The sequence below is a fragment of the Pinus tabuliformis genome, chromosome 9, assembly GCF_031772625.1.
Source record: "Pinus tabuliformis cultivar Carrire ecotype Pingquan chromosome 9, CPIR1, whole genome shotgun sequence".
NCBI classification, from domain to species: domain Eukaryota; kingdom Viridiplantae; phylum Streptophyta; class Pinopsida; order Pinales; family Pinaceae; genus Pinus; species Pinus tabuliformis.
The window spans coordinates 1,742,911,118-1,742,934,628 of NC_142307.1; the positions used below are offsets into that span (position 1 = coordinate 1,742,911,118).

A 23,511-nucleotide genomic window follows, 5' to 3' on the forward strand; every position below is an offset into this window, starting at 1 on the left:
TTAGTCGAAGCTACTCCTATGTGAAGTCGTTCCACAAGCATTCCCAACAAGGAAAATCGCATCTTCCACTAACCATTTGTACGAAAACATCCCATTGCTTTTGAAACCCATTCAAAGTTGTTGTCATAAGCTCTTCATCCTCGACCTTCTCTCCAATCACTGCTAGCTCATCCCTGACCATTCTAATGCGAGTGAGATAACTAGAAAACATTTTCTCCCTTATTTTGTCTAGTGCTTCTGAGCTTCTCTTTTAGGATCATTTTCTGATTCATATTTTTATCCTATAAAAGTTTTTGATGGCATCCCACATCTTCTTGGCTATATCTTCTTCAGCTAAATGTGGAACTATGTGGTCATTCACCCCATCTAGGATAATACACATGGCCTTGGCATCATTTTTTCGGTACTCATGCAACATGATAGAATCTATTTCTACAACAATATGTACCATAACAAACTCCTTCAATCCACGCTCTTCTAAAGTAAGAAGGCATTGGATTTTCTGGACACCAAAGTTTGATGCACCATCTAACCTTCTTGATCCCTTAATCCAGTTGAATCCATTACCAAAGCCCTCGAGAGAAAATAAAAATAATCTCTTCTACCAACTAAGCAAGTACCTGGAAAACCTCACAGTATCCCTCTACAAGTGATCTCAACCCTTTCCAACAATTTGCTTGGCTATCCTGCAAAATCGCACTCCCAACAATTCACATTTCCTGTAATTATAGGAACACACCCTTTCTTGCAATTCACCTTTCCTATAATTCACCTACAGGAATTCACACTTCCCTTAATCACACAAATTTCCTGCAATTCACACTTGCAATTGGAAACTCAGTCCTGGCTGTTCGCGCTACCTCTAGAAATGTGGTATGGCAATTCACACTATTGAACATCGCCTCCCTTCTTATAGAAAATAACACTAGCAAAATTACTCCAAGTAATTTTGGAAATTTATCTGGGTATTAAACCCTTGGTTTCCTCTTCCAAAACCTTATGTTGATCTACTCCAGTAAACCTCTATGCTTTAGATCTGCTCTGATACCATGTGAAAATTCTATTGCAGTTAATCTGGTTATTATCCTCCTATCTTTAAAACATATTGTTTGTCCCAACAAATTATTTATTGCAAATAACAAATAAAACACAATTTCAATTTTCACCAATTAAATAAACTGCGTAAACTTTGGTATAAAACTTGAGAAAACCAATCACACAATGGAAACAATATTTTTGGACAAAACGTCCTTGGAAAAACCCTGAAGGGAAAACTAGTTCTTCAGATTTGAGGGTTTTATTATTAATCTTTAGTAAATTTTGCAATTGATAAATATTGCAACTGCTTGCCAAACCATGGTAGAGCTCTGGAAAAAATATTACTTCACCTCCACAGGTCGATCTGACCACTAGAAGGCTCACAGCCTCCTTCTGCAATCTAACATGGCCTTTCTTGCAATTTGCACTGCTATTCCTGAAATTTGTTGCAAATTCCTGCAATCCACCTTTTCTACTATCAAACTGATTTCCTTCAATTCACTTTGCAACTGGAAATTTCGATATGCTAAACTGGAAACTCGTACAACCTCTCCTGGCAATCTCATACAACCTCTCCTGGCAATCTCATACAACCTCTCCTAACAATCTCGACCTCTTTGTTTGCAAAATAACATTGGCAGAATTCCTTCTCTGGATCTCAGAAACTAGAAGAATATTGATGAAAGAAACTCCGAAAATATTTATTGCTTCAACTGCAGCTAAAACCCTTGCTGGTGTCAAACCCCATGCTATCACTGCACCCTCTTCACTGCAATGAATTGATCTCCAAGACTGCCCATCAATTTCCTTTATAATCTCTCGTTGAGAAATCAACGACCAAGATCTAGATCTAAAGTGATCTAATCGATGGCTAAGATCACCTAGAAACTTTACTAGAAGTCTCTAGAGGAAAATTGACCATGTCTCAATTATTACTAATTAATTAATCTATTTCCCTAAGTTAAAACTTAGGAAAATAATTAAAAACTGATTAATTAATTTAATTAAGACATTTACATTCAAAATAATAACTTGGGCTTGGAGATATTTTATTCTCTTGTGTTCCTAGCCTCACTGACACCACCTGAGGCTAGAATGCATGTCTAAACTACATCAACCAACATAGATGAGTCTACCAGCTTGAAGGAAAATAAGGGCAAGAAGAGGCAATCAAAATGTAACTGTTGTAACCATGGTTAACATCCAAAATCATCATCCATGAAGAAGAAAATTGATCTCATGGTGCAAACTCTTCTACAGAACAATGTTGGTGACTGTATTCTAAAGAGTACCAAGAAGAAGCAAGGAGAAAAAGAACATGAAACAAGAGGGAATGCACATGCATTAATTGCTATTTATTCTTATATTGATACATGGATTATAGATTCTGGAGCTTCACATCACATGGCAGCCACAAAAGATGTTCCCTCAATTTTAAAACCATATGCTAGTCCTCCTATTCTCATGGGAGATGGTTCTCCATTAGAGATATCTAGACAAGGGAGGGTAGATCTTGGAGATGGAATTTTCAATAATGTTCTGCATATTCTAAAGCTTTAAGTAAATCTTCTCTTCATTTATCAAATGACATATACGGATATTGGAAGAGAGTTGAATTCACCCTAGATTCAGTGAGCATATATAACATGCAAGATAACTCCAAAATTGCAGTTGGTAAGGTAAATCATTAGTCTCATTTGTAGTTTTTTTTGAATTTGTTCCTCAATCATATTCCAATTTATTACTAACACATGCAAATGATGTAAGTAGAATTTGGTATGAAAATATTGGACACTTAAATTGTAGGTACAAGCAACAACTTAGCAAACAGGGGATGATGAAAGGCTTGCCTACCATAGAAATTTCTGATAGAGTTTGTGAAGGATGTGCTTTTGGAAAGCATCAACAAGAAAATTTTCGGAATTTGAATGCATGGAGGGCCTCCTCTCCCTTGGAGCTTGTTCACAATGATATTATGGGGCCATTTCTAGATCCTTCCATAAGCAAAGCTAGATATGGATTCACATTCATAGATGAGAGCACAAGATACACATAGGTGTACTTTCTTAAACTCAAACCTTAAGTGTTTGAGCATCTGAAAATTTTCAAATTGCATGCAGAGAAGCAGTCTGGAAAGATGATCAAGATAATATGTATAGATAATGGGGGGATTATGTCAACAAGGATTTCCAACTCCATATTATGGAATGCTTTATTCCTCCATTAACAACTTTTGGGTGAGTGAAGATTCATTGTTTCCTTCATATTCTTTACACATAAGTTGTTGGTGTATAATTTGCAACTCTTCCAAGAATACATACAACTTACCATAAAGATGGTTCAACCATCACTTCATATGTGTTCTCTTTTTCTAGGTAGATTTACTTTACCATACAAGGCTTCCATACTTTTCTTCCTTTTCTTTTCTCTCCAAGACTTCTAAAAATATTCTCTTCCTTTGCTTTGAACAGACAAGTATTTGGCCTTCCTTAGTCTCTTCAAGACTCTTGAGTTCATTAAATTGATTTTTGTATTTATAAAATGTAGGCAACTGACTTAGGAGTGTAAGAATATTTTCCTTCTCATCCTTAATATAGCTAGCAGACCTCAACAACTCCAAAAACTTCTTTTCATATTCTTCCATAACCATATTTCCCAGCTTGAGTTCAAAAAATTCCCACATATTCTTGCCAAAGTAATGCTTAGAAATGTACTTATATTGGAAGTACTCTTTGAACTATTTCTATGAAATTCTCCTCCTGTCGACATGCTTACCTTGTGTCAATTGTCCCACCAAATAGTAGCTTTCTCCTGTAGGTTATATATAGAAATTCTAGCTTTATATTGGATAAATAGTTATGAAACTGAAAGTACTTCCTTATTCTCAACAATGAAGCTTCAACATCCTCTCCTATCTTCTTTTCACCATCAAATATGGGTGACTGGATCTTCCTAAGTTTTTGCAACTTATTTTTCACATATTATTTCCTTTGATGTTTGTATAGAGACAATACTAAGCTGCTTTGTGACTCTCTGAATGCACACGACTCCCTTGATAAATGTGTTGGTGTGTGATGATGTCTCCAAGTTTTGGTAGCACTTCTTGATTGTTTTGGATCTTCCATAGTTTTATCTTCTTGAATAGACTCTGCCTCCTTCCTCATACCTTGAGGGTTACCCATTATTCATTTTCTTTTGCAAATGATTTAAGATTTGCATTAGTTGAGTGTTCAACTGATTTTGTTTCTCTTGAGTCATCAAAATCATCTTATTATCAGCTTTATCAACTCTAATGGACCAACCCTGTCTTTGTGCCCATTGGATTTGGTGTCCTCATTTCCTACTAATATTCAAGTCTCTATCTTCTTCTTCGTGACTATAGATATCTTTGCCATCGTCCATATTATCTCTTCAATGATACTCTTCAATGTTGACCTAAACATATCCATGTTGGAGCACTAACTCTTCAAGAAATATGCATACAAGAAAATTGTTAGTTATGCCTCAATTCTATGTATGTAACATTTTTTTAAAATTCAAGAAAACATATGCATTTGATCAAATTTTCCTATTAAGTCTACACATCTCTTCTCTTAATTTCTTAATAATTTTGAAGCACTTCCCCAAGATCTAAGCCATCAAAATTATTCCCCTTTAAATTATCCTTCCAATGACTGCATTGATACACAATTTGAGCTTGTAAGTTGGAAGGTATGGCTTTATATAGTTCTTTCTCCTCATGGAAATTTTGTTAAACACTTAGCATATAAACTACATTTCCCAAAATTTTCATAGAGCTAACATTGAAATTCAAGCATTTTCTTCATTTATGCCTCTAGAGGCTATTGAAATACTCTAATAGTCTTCTAATTTGGTAATTGCAACACTCAATTCAAGATTTGCAATCTTCCAACACTATTTCCATAATTATTCTCATGGAGAATTTCATCAAACACTTATCACACAAGCTGCAATTTCTTCATATATAGCTGACTTCCAGCCCATACGACCCTAGTGCTATAACCACTAGGACTCTAATATCATTTTGTAATGAACCCAACCATCCAATTAAGATGATGTCAACATTTTTAAATGGAATTGATAGGTAAAAAAAACTCAACAATAGAATATACAATTCTCACAATAAATTAATTCACTACCCAAGAGTATAATTAGCCATATCAACATATAAAACATATTTTTTGCTCATACATTGAATAATAACAATTGATTGATGAAAATTATAATAGTATACATAACCAACACTTCCCAAAAAAGGTTAATACCTTTCTTCATGATTCTATCCTTTTCTTAGGTACCTATGAGGCCATTTACAACAAACTAACATGGTTATAAATTAAATTACTTAATATATGCAGAATTATGCCCTCTCCATTACAATATATGACTGTACTAGCCTCGAACCTACATACCAATATATGCCAAACAACTAGGAATTCCCTTCCGAGCCTGTTGACCATGTGCATGTCAACAATCCAAGAAGCAAAGTATATAGCAGTGGAACAATTTTTTTTATGTCAATATTATCATTGTAATCCCAAATTCTGCAAGTTTATTGTAAAAATAATTCTAGATGAATATTAAAACCATGTAGCAACACCTAGGTAAGCTTATGATTCTTCTCAAAGGGTTTCACTCTAGGGAGTTTTTTAACCTTACCAAATTATCTATGTTTATAAACACGGATAATTGGCAAAGTTTTTCTCCCAGATATACCCCAAATCTAGGGTGGAGCTCATTGACGAGGTCTTAGGTGACTCCTAGTGTTAATCGAGTCTATGTATTTTTCATACTAGATCATGTATCTTGTCGCAAAATTTGGTGACATCTTAAGAGTTTGTGTCTATATGTATTTTCTTCTTCTAAGGGTTGAATTTGTAATATTTTGATGTAAACGTGTGTTTAGAAATATTTTTGGTGAATGGTTCCTCATAATTAGAACACCATTACCAAAATATTTTTAGATACACTTAGAGGGTGGAAAAATAATTAATCCCCTCTTGAGTCTTTTTAATTTTAATTTCTGGAAAAAAATAAAATCAAAATTAACCAGAAATTATCCAAAAAATAAAGTTAATGGAAAATTAATTACCCTGAAAGTGGAAAATTCATCAAAAAATATTTGAGGCTATTTTTAAAGGAAAATAATTCAAGTAAAAAATTAAATGCCTCATTTCCTAGGCAGAAAGACCCAATCCAGAAATTCGTTGGACCTAGAAGATTATTTTCTCTAGCAAATCAAATTCTTGGGCCAAGCAAATAATTATTTTGCACAAGTAACGAAAATTCTATTTTTTTGGAGGTCCTGTAACGACCCATCTTTAATTGCACATATTATGTGCCCCTGTATAAAAAATAATAATACTAAAATATAATAATAAAGCAATAAAAATGATAATTATAAAATAGAATAAAGATTTAGTATTGTATCAATAATTAATTAATTAATCTAAAGTTTTAAAGTTATATTAAAACAAACATAAATAAACTTTATATATTAGAAAAATATATATATATATAAATAAAACAAAGTATATATATATATAAGGTACATATCAATATAATCAAGTAATATAAAGTATGTCATATAACATAATAGTGTTAATATATATATGATGATCAAACATTATAATACCTTCAATCTTATATATATAAACCATCGCATAAAAAGAAAAACCTTGAGCAAAGCAGAAACGTCTGTACGGGAGGATGACTCACAGCTGGAGGAAGTTGTCACCGCGAGAGTAAGCGGTGGAGTCGTTGGTGTACAGGGCGGCCACCGCTTAGCCCTGACTATAAAATCACCGAGATAGGGCTGAGAAGGGGGGAGAAAAACGGAGAGTGGAGAGTAGGAGAACCAGGAAATCAGGAGTTCAAACCAGAGGGAGCTTTACATTGATCTGAGGTTCTGGGCACGGGGGCAGTGAGCTTCGGTGAGAAGCTTACTGGATTGGCTGGGAGGAATTGGTTTCCCGGTAATTGGATCAGAATAACCGCGGCGTCATCAACTACAACGAAGCAGGCAGCAGTTCAGGTAGGTGTTCGAAACTCCTTACAGTTACTGTATTTCTGTTCTGCTTATCACCTTATTTCAGTTATGGTCTTTACACATGGTTTCAGTTATGGTCTTTACACATGGTATCAGAGCCTGCGTTCAAACCCTTCGGGACCTCACAGGCCCTACACAGCTAGAATTTCGTATAAACCTCTGTCTGAGCGTATAAACGGCTGTCTGAGCGTCTGTCTGACGGCTAGAATTTCAAATTTCTGGTTAAGTCTATAAGTACGTTGCGGTGAGATTTCTTTTCCGATTCTGCGACTCCGTGAGGGATTGTGGTCTCTGCTGCTAAAGAGATTTCCCTTTGGATGCTTTGCATCGATTGAAACTGGTTATTTGCGCCGAGCATACGCGTGTGCATCTGATGTTTCTTCGTTGCAAGGCAAGGTGAAACCCTCAGCGCGATAGGGTTCCGTCCATGACTTAGGGTCGGGCACCTGTGCGCGAAATCCACGGTCCTTTCCCTCAGGTTTACTCATAGTATATTTTCTTGAACATTTGGCGAATTCGTTTTTATCAGCAACTTAGGTCACCACACATCCTTTTACGAGAGGAGAATACAAAAAAAAATGCCCCAGGCAAACGGCGTGGACAGCCTTTTTGAATTTCTTTAAACAGTCCCCGCCTTACACCGCCTTCCGATGATAACAGAAGATCATACCAAATTTTATTCCATTCGTAGAGGTTGGTGAAAGCATTTGCAGTAACTGCGTACCTATGGTCATGGCAGACTCCCAACAACACCGGCAATCCATGCCGAGGATTTTTCACATTGCGTTCCCCCGTAAGACCCCATTTATCCTGCCACCAACCTTACGTCGATCCCATAAAATTGAGCCTTGTTCGACGACCTCCCGTCTAGGGTTGTTAGTGCCATGATGGAATCACATGCCGGAGCTTCTACTACTGCGGATGTTAACAGAAAGCAAAATGCCGAGCTCGACAACACGGCCATCAAATTCCCTATAATGGAGCCTCCGAGAGGTCTTTGTTTGCTGGCATGGAACATAAACACACAAGAATTACGCAGGCATACTGTGATTCCTAATTATCTGAGAATTGCCATAGCCGAGGCCGTTCGCTCAAAAGTATTTGTGTATGATGAAAGGCGTCACAAATGCAATGGACAAGAAAAGTCACCGGAGGCTCCTCTTGTGGTCTTTATTAACACTAAGAGTGGCGCTGGCGCTAAACTGGGACCTAAACTTAAGAATCAGCTTCAGAAGTTGATAAGCCAAGAACAGGTCTTTGACCTTTCAGTTGTTAAACCTGAAGAATTTTTTCAGTATGGTCTACATTGCTTGGAAGAACTGGCAAGCAATGGTGACCTTTGTGCACAGGAAACTCGTGATAGAATACGTGTTTTGGTAGCAGGAGGTGATGGTACTGTTGGATGGGTGCTAGGAAGTATATCTGGTCTTCCATTGGAAAAGTGTAAACAAATACCACCTGTGGGAATTATTCCTCTTGGCACAAGCAATGATTTGGCCAGATCTTTTGGCTGGGGTGGAACATTCTCTTTTGCATGGGGATCAGAAGTTAAGAAATATTTGCTCAAGGCTGTCAATAGTCGAGTATGTCCACTTGACAGATGGACAAAATGTAGCTTTTCCTCATGCGTTGAAACCCCAAAAGCAATCATTATTAACTCAAGATGGGGAATTAGACCACAAATCACGTGGCAATGTTTCTTCTTTTGATGGTGTATTTTATAACTACTTCAGCATAGGCATGGATGCTCAAGTTGCATATGGATTTCATCATCTACGTAATAAGAGACCATATCTTGCTCGGGGACCGGTTTCAAATAAAAGGGTCTACTCTGTCTATAGTTGCACTCAAGGGTGGTTCTGCACTTCTTGTTCAAATAATCCACAACTAAGTAGAAACCAAGACGCTTGAGGTCTCAAAGAACAGACTGCTCTCTTGAATATCAAGAAGTATGAAGAACAGTGATGAAGGTACAATCTCAAGGTTCTGTTAGCTGTTTGGCAAACAGATTTTTACACATACAGAAGACATAGTTGGGCACAGGAGAAATGCACCAGAACAGGTGGGGCGGTTAATTAAGATTTGCATGGCACTAAATGAGGTTGCAATGTCGTCTGTTATCTATTGCTTCGTTTGAAAGGTGTGCTTTGATTATTTATATAGTCATTTTGCTAGGCTTGTTAAACCCATGCTTATGTTATATTACTATATTAAATAATGCAGTATTTCAAATTCATCTTAGATTCTGGAGTGTTTTTTTTTTTCTTCTATTTAGAGTACCTGTCAGATTAATTTAATAATGAGCACAAGAAGGGCTTTTGTCGTTTCCATTTTTCATCAACCCAATTGTGTAGACATTTATCTGAAAACAAGGTCAATTTGGATTGTACACAAATTAGTTTAGGTCTGCTACGTGTGATTTTGACATTGCTGACAATGTACTTGTATTTGAGTGCATTCCTATGATTGTATGACAAGCAGATCAAGGAGACAGTTTAGATGAAGGAGCGACTTTATAAACTGAAATAAAGCTGTAGTGAAAGAATTATATACAAGGGCCAGCATGTGAGGGTCAAACAATAAACAGACACGTAAGACCAAACCGAAAAGCGAACCACACTTCAGCTGTGCCATCCAACCATTTACAGACGTTATACAATTATTATATTTGATCTTTAGCTGATCATAGGAATGTTATTAGTAAATCAGTTTGTGGCTCTATTGTAAGTGCACCTGTAAGCTTTATTACCTTGAAACTAAGTATTCGTTGAAACATCTCTTGAATTTAAGCATACTTTGATAAGTTGAAGGAGTCTTGGAAACCATCTTAGATGCTGACAGCTACCATTGACAGCTGTGTTATGTATTTTCAACCATTAGAAAGTTGCTGCAACCCTTTCAATTATTTTATTCAAAAACCTTGGTTATTTATTGGTCACCATGAATTATAGGTTGTTGCTGTTGCTGTCATAATTTTGCATGTTGTACAGAGTGCATAACAGCAACCATGATAGAAATCATTAAATCAAAGATGGCATGTGCGGGACCCATTTGAGTATCTCCAGGTCTCTGAACCATAGGTTCTCTACACTCCTTAATCTCATCTCCATTTTGCCTGTTGCAATAAATATGAAAACAAATGGTAATTTATACCATAGGCACTTGTGTCACCACAATGAAGTCATTGAAACCTTGCTATTGCATCAATTCCTTTAATAAGGAATCGAGAAAAGGCAGCGTTATTAGTTTAAAAATAATACAAATATTTGGAAAGAGGTCAACCATTTTCATAGATTAATTGCTCCAGCATCTTGAATTTTTGCAAACACCAGTATTAAACTCAGTAAACTAGTATTTTTCCAAAAACATAACTTTATGATCTTCTAGTACAATCTTGTGAGCTTATAAACAAAAATTAGATATACATAAACGTAGTTACATACAACGATTTGTGTTTAGCTACAGAGTAGTTTCAATATAATGCATTGCTAGGTCATCTCTAAAGCAACTCTAACATTGCCATGATCTTACAAAGTTTTGATTTTGGTAGTCCCGTTACATAATGCCTGTAGGTGGCTCTTAAACATCTAGAAATGAGATGGTGCACTAATGTAGGAAAGGATAGTATAGATCATTTTATTTACATACTATTAAACTAACCTCTTATAATCTTTACACTGCCCCAAATGCATTCAAGTTTACTGAATGCAAATGCCAATTACCCCTCTGTCATGTGCCATGGTGAACTGTTAAAATTACATACCTTATATTGCCTTTATGCTACATTATCTGCTGAACTGTATTTCTTCTAGATTGTAATCATGACATGTCTATGGTAAATTTTCCGGCTAAAGGACAAACTGATTTGGAACCAGAACAACCCTCCATTTTATTATAGGTTTAATCCATATCTAAGTAATATATTCAAAATATAAGTATGTATGCCCTTCTTTAAAGGAAATAGCTAGATTGAGGTATGACGGGTATGTTACCGAGGTATATTGTAACGAGACATTTTAACATTTTCATTTTGTGGATATTATTTAGATGTTTGATCTTAGGAGCTAATAACCATACACTTCTGCATTATTCATACTAGGATAGAATACCCTGCATTAGGACAAGGAGGTCGCGAGACCACCCTCCTTGACCTCGGTACCAGTAAGATCCGCCTAGCGGGTAAAAATAGCAAAACTATACCCGTTTATGAATGTGAAGTCGCAAAAGAAAATTATGCGTTAAATTCGGTTGTCTACCTCAAAATTTTGATAAAATTTTATTATGTGTTCAGGAACCATTACAATGGTAAGGACGTATGAGCGACGACGACGTGATCGGGCAGCATCACCACCATTAATGCCGCCACCGTCGCCATCATTGTCCCCATCGCCACCACCATCACCATCGTCACCACCAAGACCATTGTCAACATCAAACGCTCCAGCGCCAGAATTGACTGTGATAATGAACTCTTTGGAAGCCTTATTGGAGACATTAAAGGAATCCACTAAGGCCAGAACCAAAGGGGAATTTCATCATGTAGCCACCAGTTCAGTAGAACCAAATAATTATGAGCCCAGAAGATCAAAAGAAGACATTTCCAGAGAGCTTCAGAAAATTAGACTCCTAGAATTCTCAAGAGGTCGAGCAGGTGAACGCGCTGAAGCATGGTTAGAAGGAATGAACAGATGCTTTAGGTTAAGAGAATATTCGTCTTCGGAAAAAACAAAAATTGCCGTGTTTCAACTAAAGGAAAGTGCCCTGATTTGGTGGGGAAATCTGGGAAAGCAGCTACACCTTACATCAGATAATGCCCCTTGGGAACTATTTGAGGAAAGGTTCCGCGCAAAGTATTTACCTCCATACTTTCAACAACAGCAAGAAAGAGCATTTCATACATTAATTCAGGGAAATAAAACGGTGGAAGAGTACGAGATTAGGTTTATGGAGCTTGTAAAATACATTCACTACTTAGATTTTGATGAACGTCAAGCTGAACGCTTCATATTTGGGTTAAATCCTCGCATTAGAGCCTTGGTAAGCATGTGGAAACCGTCATCAGTAGCCGAGGCGGTTGAGTGTGGTCGTTATGCAGAAGAGCACCTTGGAATCAAAAAAGAGATAGGGCTAGCAGAACCTTTACAATCAGGATTTCCTGGAAAGACTCCTCGAAACTTTATCAACGGAGGTAGCTCAAGGCCACCTTACGATAACAGGTCTACCTCTAGAAATATAGTAACAAGAGCTCCCATGGCAGTAAACACTATAGCCTCGGAATCATCAAACGCTAGGTCATGGTCATCTCGAGGGACTGCCAGCAGAGGTAGAAATTCGAGAGAAATCAACATGAGAGGACGAAGCTCGTTCTCTAGAAATTCACGTCCTGAGTCAAGAGGATCAATGCCGCTAAATTGTTGGGGATGTGGGGGACCGCATTTTCAACGGGATTGCCCTGAAGCTTCGTCGAATATGTCGCATAGGACTGGAGAGGGACCAATATCAAACAATCAAGATAATCATAGAATTCATGCAGTAATCAGCAACGACCAAGCAGCGCATCAACCCACTATAGCGGGATCTTCAGGTATGGAACAAGGGAATCGTAATGGTCGAACCATTACGTATACTGGGACGTAGGGTTCGATAGCTGAGGAACCACCTGGTGGACCAAGTTAGGGTCCATTGGGACAAGTACAGTCCTGGACCAGCAACTTGGGAAAATACAGACGACATATGTCAAAGATACCCTAGACTATGTCAATTTTGAAGAACTTTAAACTATGTTTAGTATATATTTTTACTCTATTGCAGTCAGAGACCCAGAAACATTTTGAATGATTATAGATAAACGTGAAATTTTGTGACATAATATATGTTTAACTTCTGCTGGTACATGGATACCAAAACGATATATGTGGTTCATTTTATTAAATTATAGTTGTCGAAGGAAAGTTAAGGCAGTTAAAGGATTTTACTTCTAATAGAAATTAAGATATTGTAAATCTGTTTTGTTTTACATGTCAATATGATCAATGGCATAGAAATCAGGAAGTGAATACATTTTAGATGGAAGCCAAAAGACATGCATAGAAAATGGTAAAATATGTTATACTGTAGTATCATATGTGAATAATACATGAGTTATTTTGAATATGCTAATGCACATTTTACGAATGCATGATTGAGTGTATGATTGCAGATTCAAGTATCCAATTACCGGGATGACCACGTGATGACAGAACCTCAGAACAATTAAAGCTCCAAGTGATTCTATGATAGGGTGTTAGCCCTAAGTTCTATTGGGAGGGGTGGAGGTGTTGCCCACCGTTTATCCTCCGAACCCTGGGGTCATGGGAGGACTGTGTGAATCACGCTCCCCTAGACGTGTGATGATGACTGCCGGATGCCTACTGGGAATCAAGTCGGTATAATCGATGCTGCCACCTTAGAGTTTATGAATGGTTAGGTCAGTAAAACTGACGCCATGGCATACTCCAGTAGAGGACGGATAGGATGGGAGCGGAAGAGATTAGGAAGGTTAGGATGATTTTAGAATAGCTTGGGAACTTGGATAGGGTAAAATTTATCCATCGAAATCATAAACTTAAAACTCTCTAACTTCGGGACGAACTTTTTTGAAGTGGGAGTGTATGTAACGACCCATCTTTAATTGCACATATTATGTGCCCCTGTATAAAAAATAATAATAAAGCAATAAAAATGATAATTATAAAATAGAATAAAGATTTAGTATTGTATCAATAATTAATTAATTAATCTAAAGTTTTAAAGTTATATTAAAACAAACATAAATAAACTTTATATATTAGAAAAAAATATATATATAAATAAAACAAAGTATATATATATAAGGTACATATCAATATAATCAAGTAATATAAAGTATGTCATATAACATAATAGTGTTAATATATATATGATGATCAAACGTTATAATACCTTCAATCTTATATATATAAACCATCGCATAAAAAGAACTAAACCTTAAGCAAAGCAGAAACGTCTGTACGGGAGGATGACTCACAGCTGGAGGAAGCTGTCACCGCGAGAGTAAGCGGTGGAGTCGTTGGTGTACAGGGCGGCCACCGCTTAGCCCTGACTATAAAATCACCGAGATAGGGCTGAGAAGGGGGGATAAAAATGGAGAGTGGAGGGTAGGAGAACCAGGAAATCAGGAGTTCAAACCAGAGGGAGCTTTCCATTGATCTGAGGTTCTGGGCACGGGGGCAGTGAGCTTCGGTGAGAAGCTTACTGGATTGGCTGGGAGGAATTGGTTTCCCGGTAATTGGATCAGAATAACTGCGGCATCATCAACTACATCAGAGCACGCAACGGTTCAATTAGGTGTTCGAAACTCCTTACAGTTACTGTATTTCTGTTCTGCTTATCACCTTATTTCAGTTATGGTCTTTACACATGGTTTTAGTTATGGTCTTTACAGGTCCTCGATGGTCTAAAAGTCAAAGTTTGACCCCTCCAGCACAATGGACAAGGAAGGTCAAATTGTTTTTGAGATTTGTACCAACTAATCAAGGGATTGAATTTTTTCTTTTAGGATCAAGCCATGGATCAATACAACTAGCCATTATTTCCACTTGGAGGAGTTATTCCCTCTCATTTTTTCTATATAAGGAAGCTCTCAATCTCCTCATTGTAACATGAACGATGTTGAAAATATTTTGTATTGAGCTAAGCTTTGCTAGAATTTTTGCATTAATAAAAAGTATTTGGGGCTTCAATTCAAGGTGTCTCTCGCTTAATGATTCATGATATGTGCTGAATGGGTTTAATGCTCTAATTTTATGCTATTATTGAAGATTATTGTTTCATAGCCAGTGGTTGGACTATCTATTAGCACAAGTATCTTGATTTAGGTTTTGGGCTAGAGTAAACACCTAGAAGCTGGTAAATTTAGCAGGTATATCTAGATCTCTGGTCTATATGTGTGAATCAAACCCCTATGAAGCTGATAATCTATCTTTCGAGTGTGTAGAGATATTTTCAGGGGATTCATCCCTTGGGGAAAGCCCAAGTTCATGGATTTTGAGGTGGCCACAACTTGTTTGGACTCTGAGCTTATTTAACGATCTATTGTGCAAAACTTGGGTTTGTACACCAAATTCAAAATTATTTTTCAAAATCTATTTGAGCTAAAAGGATTTATTTGCTTATTAGAGCTAGAATTTCATTATAGATTATTGTAAATAATTTGTAAATTATTTCTAACCTTTGTATATTATTTGTAAAGAATAATTTTGGGTTTCATTTTAGTAATTTATAAATCTTGTGTCTTGGGCTCTATTTATTTATCTTGCAGGTGCTAAAGGATCAAATTTTCAAAGAGAAACTCAAGTGTGAAGATCCTAGCCCTCACCTAACCTAGGTGACTAGGGTTTGAGAAGGTTTTCAGCCTTGGAAGAAGTCGTCCAGCCTGAATGAAGAAGTTGTCCAGCCAAGAAGGGTTGATTTGGGGTCTAGAGCCCTAAAGCTACAAGACCCAAGTGTTATTTTTGCAACGCCTAGCCTAGAAGAGGAAGTTGCTAGCCCTAAAGGGATTTTTTGTTGTTGCAACTAGGGTTTTCTTGAGTATTTGCCGTCTAAATTAATTTTGCAGGTGGTTCCTTGGTGCTCGAGGTCATTTTTGGGCTTAATACTCACACATCTTTCTTGGATGTGGTGGCTGCAGGGGCTTTGAGGCCAATAAGCATTGGTTGCAGCCCTAAAGGGCCATTTTACCCTACCTGCAGCCTCAATTAGGATCATAAGCCCTAACTGTAGCCTTTGGAGACTTTAAAAATTGGTTTTCAAGTGATTTCAAGGGCTAACGATTTATTATGCAGGCTTAAAGTGATTTTGGGCAAGGGTTTATAGTGTTTTCTCATTGTATTTTTGTCAATTTGTGGGCTAATCTTGGCTTTGCAGGCTTATTATCCATTAAGGAAGGGTTTCAAGGGCCAAAAATTCATTTTCTTCATAATTCTAGCCCCTGGAGGCCTAGCTGCTAGCACAAGGAGGGCTAAAATCCCTAGCCGTGAGGCCTAAAGCCTCTTTCTTACTAGGTTGCAAGCCTCGTTTGGCTTCCTAGGCCTAGCCGCAACCCTTGGAGGGCTAGATCCATCATATACATTTATTCTAAGGCTAATCCATTGGTGTTGCAAATGTTTTGAAGGGTTACAAGGCCAAGACATCCAAAATCTAACCCCTAGTCTTGTTAACTAGTCCTTGACAAGCCTGATCCATTATTTGCATATGTATTTGGGCTAACAATTTATGGTTGCATTGGTCCAAAGGGTCTTCTCTTTGTGTTTCAAGCTAACATTTTGTGAGTGCAGGTATTGGAGGAGTGATTTCTCTTTTATCTCCAAATTTGGCATAGGCCACTAGGCCTAAGGGTTAGTTCCTCGTATCCTCATCCTTCTCTTTTCACTATCAAAATTTGCATCAAATATGAAGTGTTAACAACAGTGGCATAAGAGGCGACGCATAATCATTAAGAAAAGGTCCTAAAACTAATCTAAGAAACCTTAAGATCCTAAAGTAATTCACTAATAAACTTAATAGCAAATTTGTCACTGTTTTGTCTCATTTGCAATTGAAAATATTGGACTGATATCATTGTTAAAGAGGTCTGATCAGATTTGAAATAAGTACCTAAGATTCAATTCTAATAAGCCTTATGGCCCTAAAAGTCATTTCATAATTGCTTAAGGTCTTTTCATTTGGAATAGTGAATGCATTCAAGTGAATTGTGGGATTGATATTGCATAAATTTGTGGGCTGATCTATAACAGGGATATAGTGTAAAAGAAGCTTTTGGATATCCTAAGTTGTATTGGTGACTTAGCAATTTCCCTCCATTGCATCTCTTATCATTGCAAAACATTGTAATGACATTAGAGTATATCTCTCTTTTTTGCATTTTGCATATTGCATAGTATATCTTAGCTACTCTCTTTTGCATACCAAACATTTTCATCCTTTCATTTCCATCTTTGCATTCTTGGCATATCATTTTGGTAATTGCATTAGTTTGTTGATGTAATCACTGTTAGCAATCTCTTATTGTGCTTGTTAATTATGTATTTGAGATCATCTATTATGCTTCATTGGATTATGATCTAAATGATAAAGTCTTCTTGTGCCTAATTTATCATAAGAAGAATTAAATAAGATACCGCTCGGTTAGTTGAGATCTGCCTCACCTCAACCTTTTTCAGTTTTGAAGGAGAGTTCTTTGAGCAAACTTGTGGGGTTGCCATGGGCTCACCCCTATCCCCTATGGTTGCTAATCTGTTTATGGAGGATTTTGAATCTAAGGCTCTGAACTCAGCCCGTTTCCTACCTAAACTTTGGAAAAGGTATGTAGATGACACTAATGTCATCTAGTCTCACGGCCAAGAGGAGTTATATCTCTTCTTCGATCATCTCAATAATCAATCCTCGGCTATTAAGTTCACTATGGAACAAGAGGTCAATGGTTGCCTCCCGTTCCTTGATATTCTTATCTCTAAGAATGAGGATGGTTCCCTCTCCCACCGAGTATTTCGCAAGAAAACTCATACAGAGCAGTATCTTCATGCTAGTTCCCACCATTTCCCGGCCCAGAAGTTGGGGGTTCTCAACACCCTTGCAACTCGTGCCTTAAGGATCTCTGATGATAAGAGCTTCGAGGAGGAGAAATCCCACCTCCTTAATGTCTTTGTTGAAAACGGTTATAGTAGACACTTGGGACAAAAGGCTTTCCTCAAAGCAGCTAAGAATTCGTTAACCAAAAGAGGGCCTAAAGAGCGGATTCCTAGTGTCCATCTTCCGTATGTTCAGGGGACCACGGATAGGATTGCAAGGGTTCTTAAGAAGGATAATGTTCCCGCAACTTTTAAACCTCTCAACACCATTCGTAAATCCCTCAGATCTGTAAAGGATCCCATCAACCCTAAGGACATGAAAGGGATTTATATTATTCCTTGTTCTTGTGGGACCCCCTATATTGGTGAGACTGGTCGCTCCATTAATCAAAGGATTAGTGAGCACGCAGCTGACCTCAAGCATATGAGAACTAAGTCTTCTGCTTTAGCAGAGCATGTGGAGAAAACCAATCATCATGTCTACATCGAGGAGGCTAGTGTGATTGCTAGAGTGTCGCAATTCCATCACCGGAAATTTAGGGAAGCCTTGGAGATTGAAAAAAGTCCGAACAATCTCAATAGAGAGGATGACTGGAAGATCAATAGTTGCTGGATCCCAGCCCTCTCCTCCCAGTCGTTTTCTTTCTTTTCCACCCTTATTTCATCGATATATTAATTTTTTATATGGTAATTTATTTATTTATTATTATTATTTATTTATATTTATTTTTATTTTTAATTTATATGTAAAAACTTTTTGACTATTAATTTAAACTTAATTTATCTACAAAAATTAATTTAAATCTATTTTAATTAATTAATTTAAACTATTAATTAATTTTAATATGGTAAAGTTATTATTATTATTATTATTATTTTTTATCAATTTAAACTTAATTTACATAAAGTGAATTTAAAATTAATCTATTTTAATATACTATTTATTTATTTATTTTTTATTTTTACCTTTAAATAGACCTTGAATTAATTTTTTTTTCAACCCTTGAGTTCTCTATTTTTTTTGACGAATATTTATATTACTAACTAATATTTTTACCTAACAATTTAAAATTAATTTTATTAATTAATATATTTGAAATTATTTATGTATTTATTATTATTATTATTAATTTTACTTTATTAATATATAAATATATTTGAAATTAATTTATTTTATGTTTTACTTATTATATTATATTAATTTATTCTATATTAATAACCATATATATATATATATATATACCCCTTATCATGGTCAAACTAGCCATTATAACTAACTAATATTTTTATTTAACAGTTCAAAATTAATTTTATTCTTATTCTTGTTAATTAATATATTTGAAATTATTTATTTATTATTATTTAATGATTTACTAATTTTACCTATTCTAGTATACATTTCTAACAATTTTTTAGGTTTATTAATATATTTAAAATTAATTGATTTGTAATTAATTTATGATTTACTTATTATATTAATTTATTCTATATTAATAACTGAAATTTCTTTTATATAGATAAAATAAATAAATAATATAAATTAATATAATACCCCTTATCATGGTCAAACTAGTTGTTATGAGGTCAAATCTAGCTGTTACCTTATCGAGAAATCTGAGTCAGTGGATATTCTGCCCTATCTATTTAAAGTGCATAGCCAGATCTGCTCATTCAACTTGTCCCGACGATGAACCACACTGGTTGGTTCGAAACACGTCGACAAAAATTTCTCCATGTGATTTTCGCCGAAGAATTCTTCAAAAATTTGATATGGATCACAAAAGTCTCAATTCAATAAATAAGATCTTATTGACACATTGATAAGCTCTAATAATTTCTTGAAGAAATTGGAATTGCTAATTGTGTTTCATTGATATTAGTTATCTTGTTTCATTGAGATAATATCTTGTTCTCTAAGTGCTTTATTTACTTGCTCTTGTCATCTTGTGTTGAATATCATTGTGAGCATTTTAATTTCAAGTTATTTAATCTTATTGAAGCACTTAACACATCTATATAATCTCATTGAAGCAATCACTGACATCTGGCATCTTCATTCTAAGTTAGAAGTGCATCTCTAAAAATTCACTTCCAAGCATAAGCTTGGTTGTAAGAAGATAAGACCTTCTTCAAACAATTTGAAGATTCTAGACTGTCATTCACAGTTAACATAGGCGACCTTGTAGTTCCTTGGTGGGCAATCCCTTGTAGGAATAGAGGCACCTAGGTAGTTGGAGCCTCACGGGAGGTATCATTAATGAGGCCGTATCCTCCTTCCTTTGGGCTTCTCTCTACAACTTTTGAGACTAGTTCCAAAAGCATTGAGAAGAAGGATTCACTTAGATAGGGGATCTAACTAAAATTTACCAAGAGCTTGCATCTCACATAGATTTAGGTCTTGCATTTCATTTAGGATAGAATTTGCATATTGTAGCAACTATTCATCCGATAGATTAGAATTTAATTCACATTGTGCAAGTCATTAATTTTTGAAGACACTAGTCTCTAAAGCATAATATTAAGAAATCTAACCAAATCGTGCTTAATAATCATACTTGCCTCTTAATTTCAAACAAGTTTCTAGGCCATTCAGTTGTGTCTCCTTGACTTGTTGGTCTGCAACAAGTTGTTCATCATCTCATCCATAGGGACTATAAAAATTTCATCTAACAAAACTGGAAATTATTCTCCTAATTTTTAATTTATTTAACAATTTTTTTGCAGTTTTCTACGGAAAATATCCAATAATTCACACTGTGATTTTCACAAATAAACTGTGAAAAAATAATAGCGCTGGAAACTGAGAATATATAGCACACACACATATAAAAATAACACCGTTATTTTTGGACAAAAGTCCCCGACGAAACCCAACTTGGGAAAAAAGGTGCAGCAGTTGAGGGTTTTATTATTATGCAGTAGTGAAAAATTCTGAGTACAATAATTTGGATGCCAAAATATGGCAATCCTGCAGAGAAAAATACTGGAAAAAGCACTAGAGGGAAATTACCCTCACTCCGAGAAATTCTTACACTGAACTGCTTTTGAAAAGAAAACCATCCAATTGGCCTACGCAAGCTTTGTGTCAGCCTGATGCTTCCTGCTGCAACTGCTTCCCAAACTAACTACTGATCTAGTCATCGTGCCTGTTGCTGGCTAGGAAAACGTCTCTTCGACACTCTGGGACTCCTTGGCCTCTGAAACTAAAAACGTCTGCCCTCTTCAGCAAATCAAACTACTTTCTTGAGGCATTGCGCTGCCTCTGCGCAACCTACTGGAGAAATCTCAGCCTCTCTGCAAATGTACTTGTTGGATCAAGAAAACTTCCTCCAGCCTCACTGTTCCTACGCCTCACTATCTTTGCTTCCTCACTGAAGCTCAAACTCTTCAACAATTGACTGCTGCTACTCTGGAAAATCGAATTCTCCAAGTGACTTTGGTGCGTTCTCCATCACCACATCGATCCCTTCTTATATCTGTCTGTTGAGACTGTAGAAATTTCTCATTTCCCACCCCGGTTTTCAGTTTCTCCTTATTTCTCCCATATAGTTAAATTCCCTTTCCCATAACCATACATTTAACAAGCTGGAAAAAATAAATTTGCTGAAAACACAAATTCTTGAAATTTTACAAAATGCTGGAAATTGCAGAAATAAAAATCAGCAGTAATAAACAACCATTAAAACACATTTAAACACTGAGATTTTTGGTCAATGTGACCCTGGAAAAACCCCCTACAACTCTTGGGGAAAACCAGTTTGAGAGCTCTTCTTTATTTCTGGAAAATGCCTTTTACAGTAAGAGAAATATTCAGCAAAAATTAGCAAGCAAACTTTTACAACTTATCTCAGCCTTGCTGAAACTCCGCCTTGCTGAAACTCCGCCTTACTGAAACCCCACTGTACAGACTTGCTGAAACTCCGCCTTGCTGAAACTTCGCCCTACTGAAACTCCGTTGTACAGACTTGCTGAAACTCCGCCCTGCTGAAACTCCGCCCTGCTGAAACTCCGCTCTGCTGAAACTCCGCTGCTGAAACTCTGCAGCTCACTGTCCAGAAATCTCCCTTGCTCTCTTGCTCTCCTTCTCTCATTCTGCTCATGAAATAATTAATGACCTTTTCCTCCTTGTCCTCCTTTAATCTAACCCCAAGTGACTTTTGGGTGATCCTTAAATCCAATGGCTGAAATAAATTGAGATCTAAGGCTGAGATTAAATGCTCATTTAAATCTCACCTTTTATTTTTTAATTCACCCCACTTTAATAAAGACCCACTTAGTCATTTATTTCCAAAATCACTTTTCCTTTCTAATTTTTCATTGACTTTATAAAAGTCACTTTAAAATTAAACTTAGTAACTTTATCACTTAAAATCACTTTTAAATTAGATTTACCTTATAAAATTATAAAGTCACTTTGGGAGAAAAATTAAATTCTTTTGGACACTTTTCCTTAGGCCAAAGATCAAAGCCTAAGGGAACCACCTGTCCTCCGGTACCAAATTTCAACACTCTCTCTTACCGAGGAAGGTGTTCCTCACCACACCCATCTTGTCTCTGAAGTAGACATGATTGCCTCGTGGTAAGGCTTTGGTAAGAATATCTGCAACCTGCTCATCAGTGGAAATATACTCAAGCTTCACAACTCCCTTCTTAACATAGTCTCTGATGAAATGATATATGATCCCGATATGCTTTGACTTGTCATGAAATACTGGATTCTCTGTGAGTTTAATGCAACTCTGATTATCACAGTAAATCACTGAAGGTCTCACACCAACAAAGTCCTTCAAGTCTACTACTCTAGGGCTACTTTGGGTAGCCAACATGTTGCCCTACAACCAGATCTATGACACCCAATAATTCACTGCTGAATCTGCTCCTAGGAAGACAACTTCCCTCCCTGGAATGTCCCCCAATTGGCTCCAACAGACTACTCTATAATCTGATCCAAATCTGACCAAAAACAAGGATCCAACACTCATCAAAACTATTGTTCAAATCTGCGTCACTATTGTTATGACTGTGACTGGTTAGGGCATCTTTGACTGCTGTAATAGCCCCTAAACAGTCACCAAAACAACCTTTCTTGACTTCGGCCCACCTTTGGAGAAGTGCCCATCCACTTTGCTGCTATTTTGGGCATAGCCAGCCCCCAAATAACTCAACGCTACCCTCCAAAGATGAGGTAGGGCCTATGTCCCACCTACAACAAACTCTGTTGCCTCTCCAAGGCTTCAACACTCAAGAAACCACCTCTACGCAAGCTAAAACAACCCTCCCTTGACTCGGTCCTCTAGGGAGCTACCTCAGCCTCCCTTACAGCAAACTCGGCCCTCCAAAAGACCCCTGAAACAGACCTCAATTGCCCTCGCTGTCCAGTCTCCTTTGTTGTGGCCAAATCAGAAGTAATCCTCCTCTCCAACGAGTTTTTTTCAAGTGTGAATGTTGCACATTAGATGTTCAAAATAATTCCATATCACCTTCTATATATACTATAAAGAAGGGCTCCCAAAACATCATGTTTGAAGCAACACATCCATTGGATTCTTCAAGTCAGCCTACTTGACACACAATAATTCATACTTTCATTTCTTGATGATGAACCTCAGTCGTAGGTTTGAAACATTGATTTAAAAATCAACTTGAATGGGATGGATCCGGAAGATCAATTACAATAATTATTTCAACTTCAAAATTTCATATCTCTCTAAAAACAACTCAGATTTAGTCGATTTTCGATGCGTCAGAATCGTATTT

The 23,511-nt window shown here is 36.6% G+C and overlaps 1 protein-coding gene and 1 pseudogene across 2 annotated transcripts in view; one reads left to right on the top strand and one right to left on the bottom strand.

The window, feature by feature from the left end:
• LOC149155683 (phototropin-2-like) overlaps positions 1 to 23,511 on the bottom strand; it is a 523,795-nt gene that overhangs the window by 63,725 nt on the left and 436,559 nt on the right. The window lies entirely within an intron of this gene.
• LOC149155684 (diacylglycerol kinase 7 pseudogene) lies at positions 7,996 to 9,019 on the top strand (annotated as a pseudogene).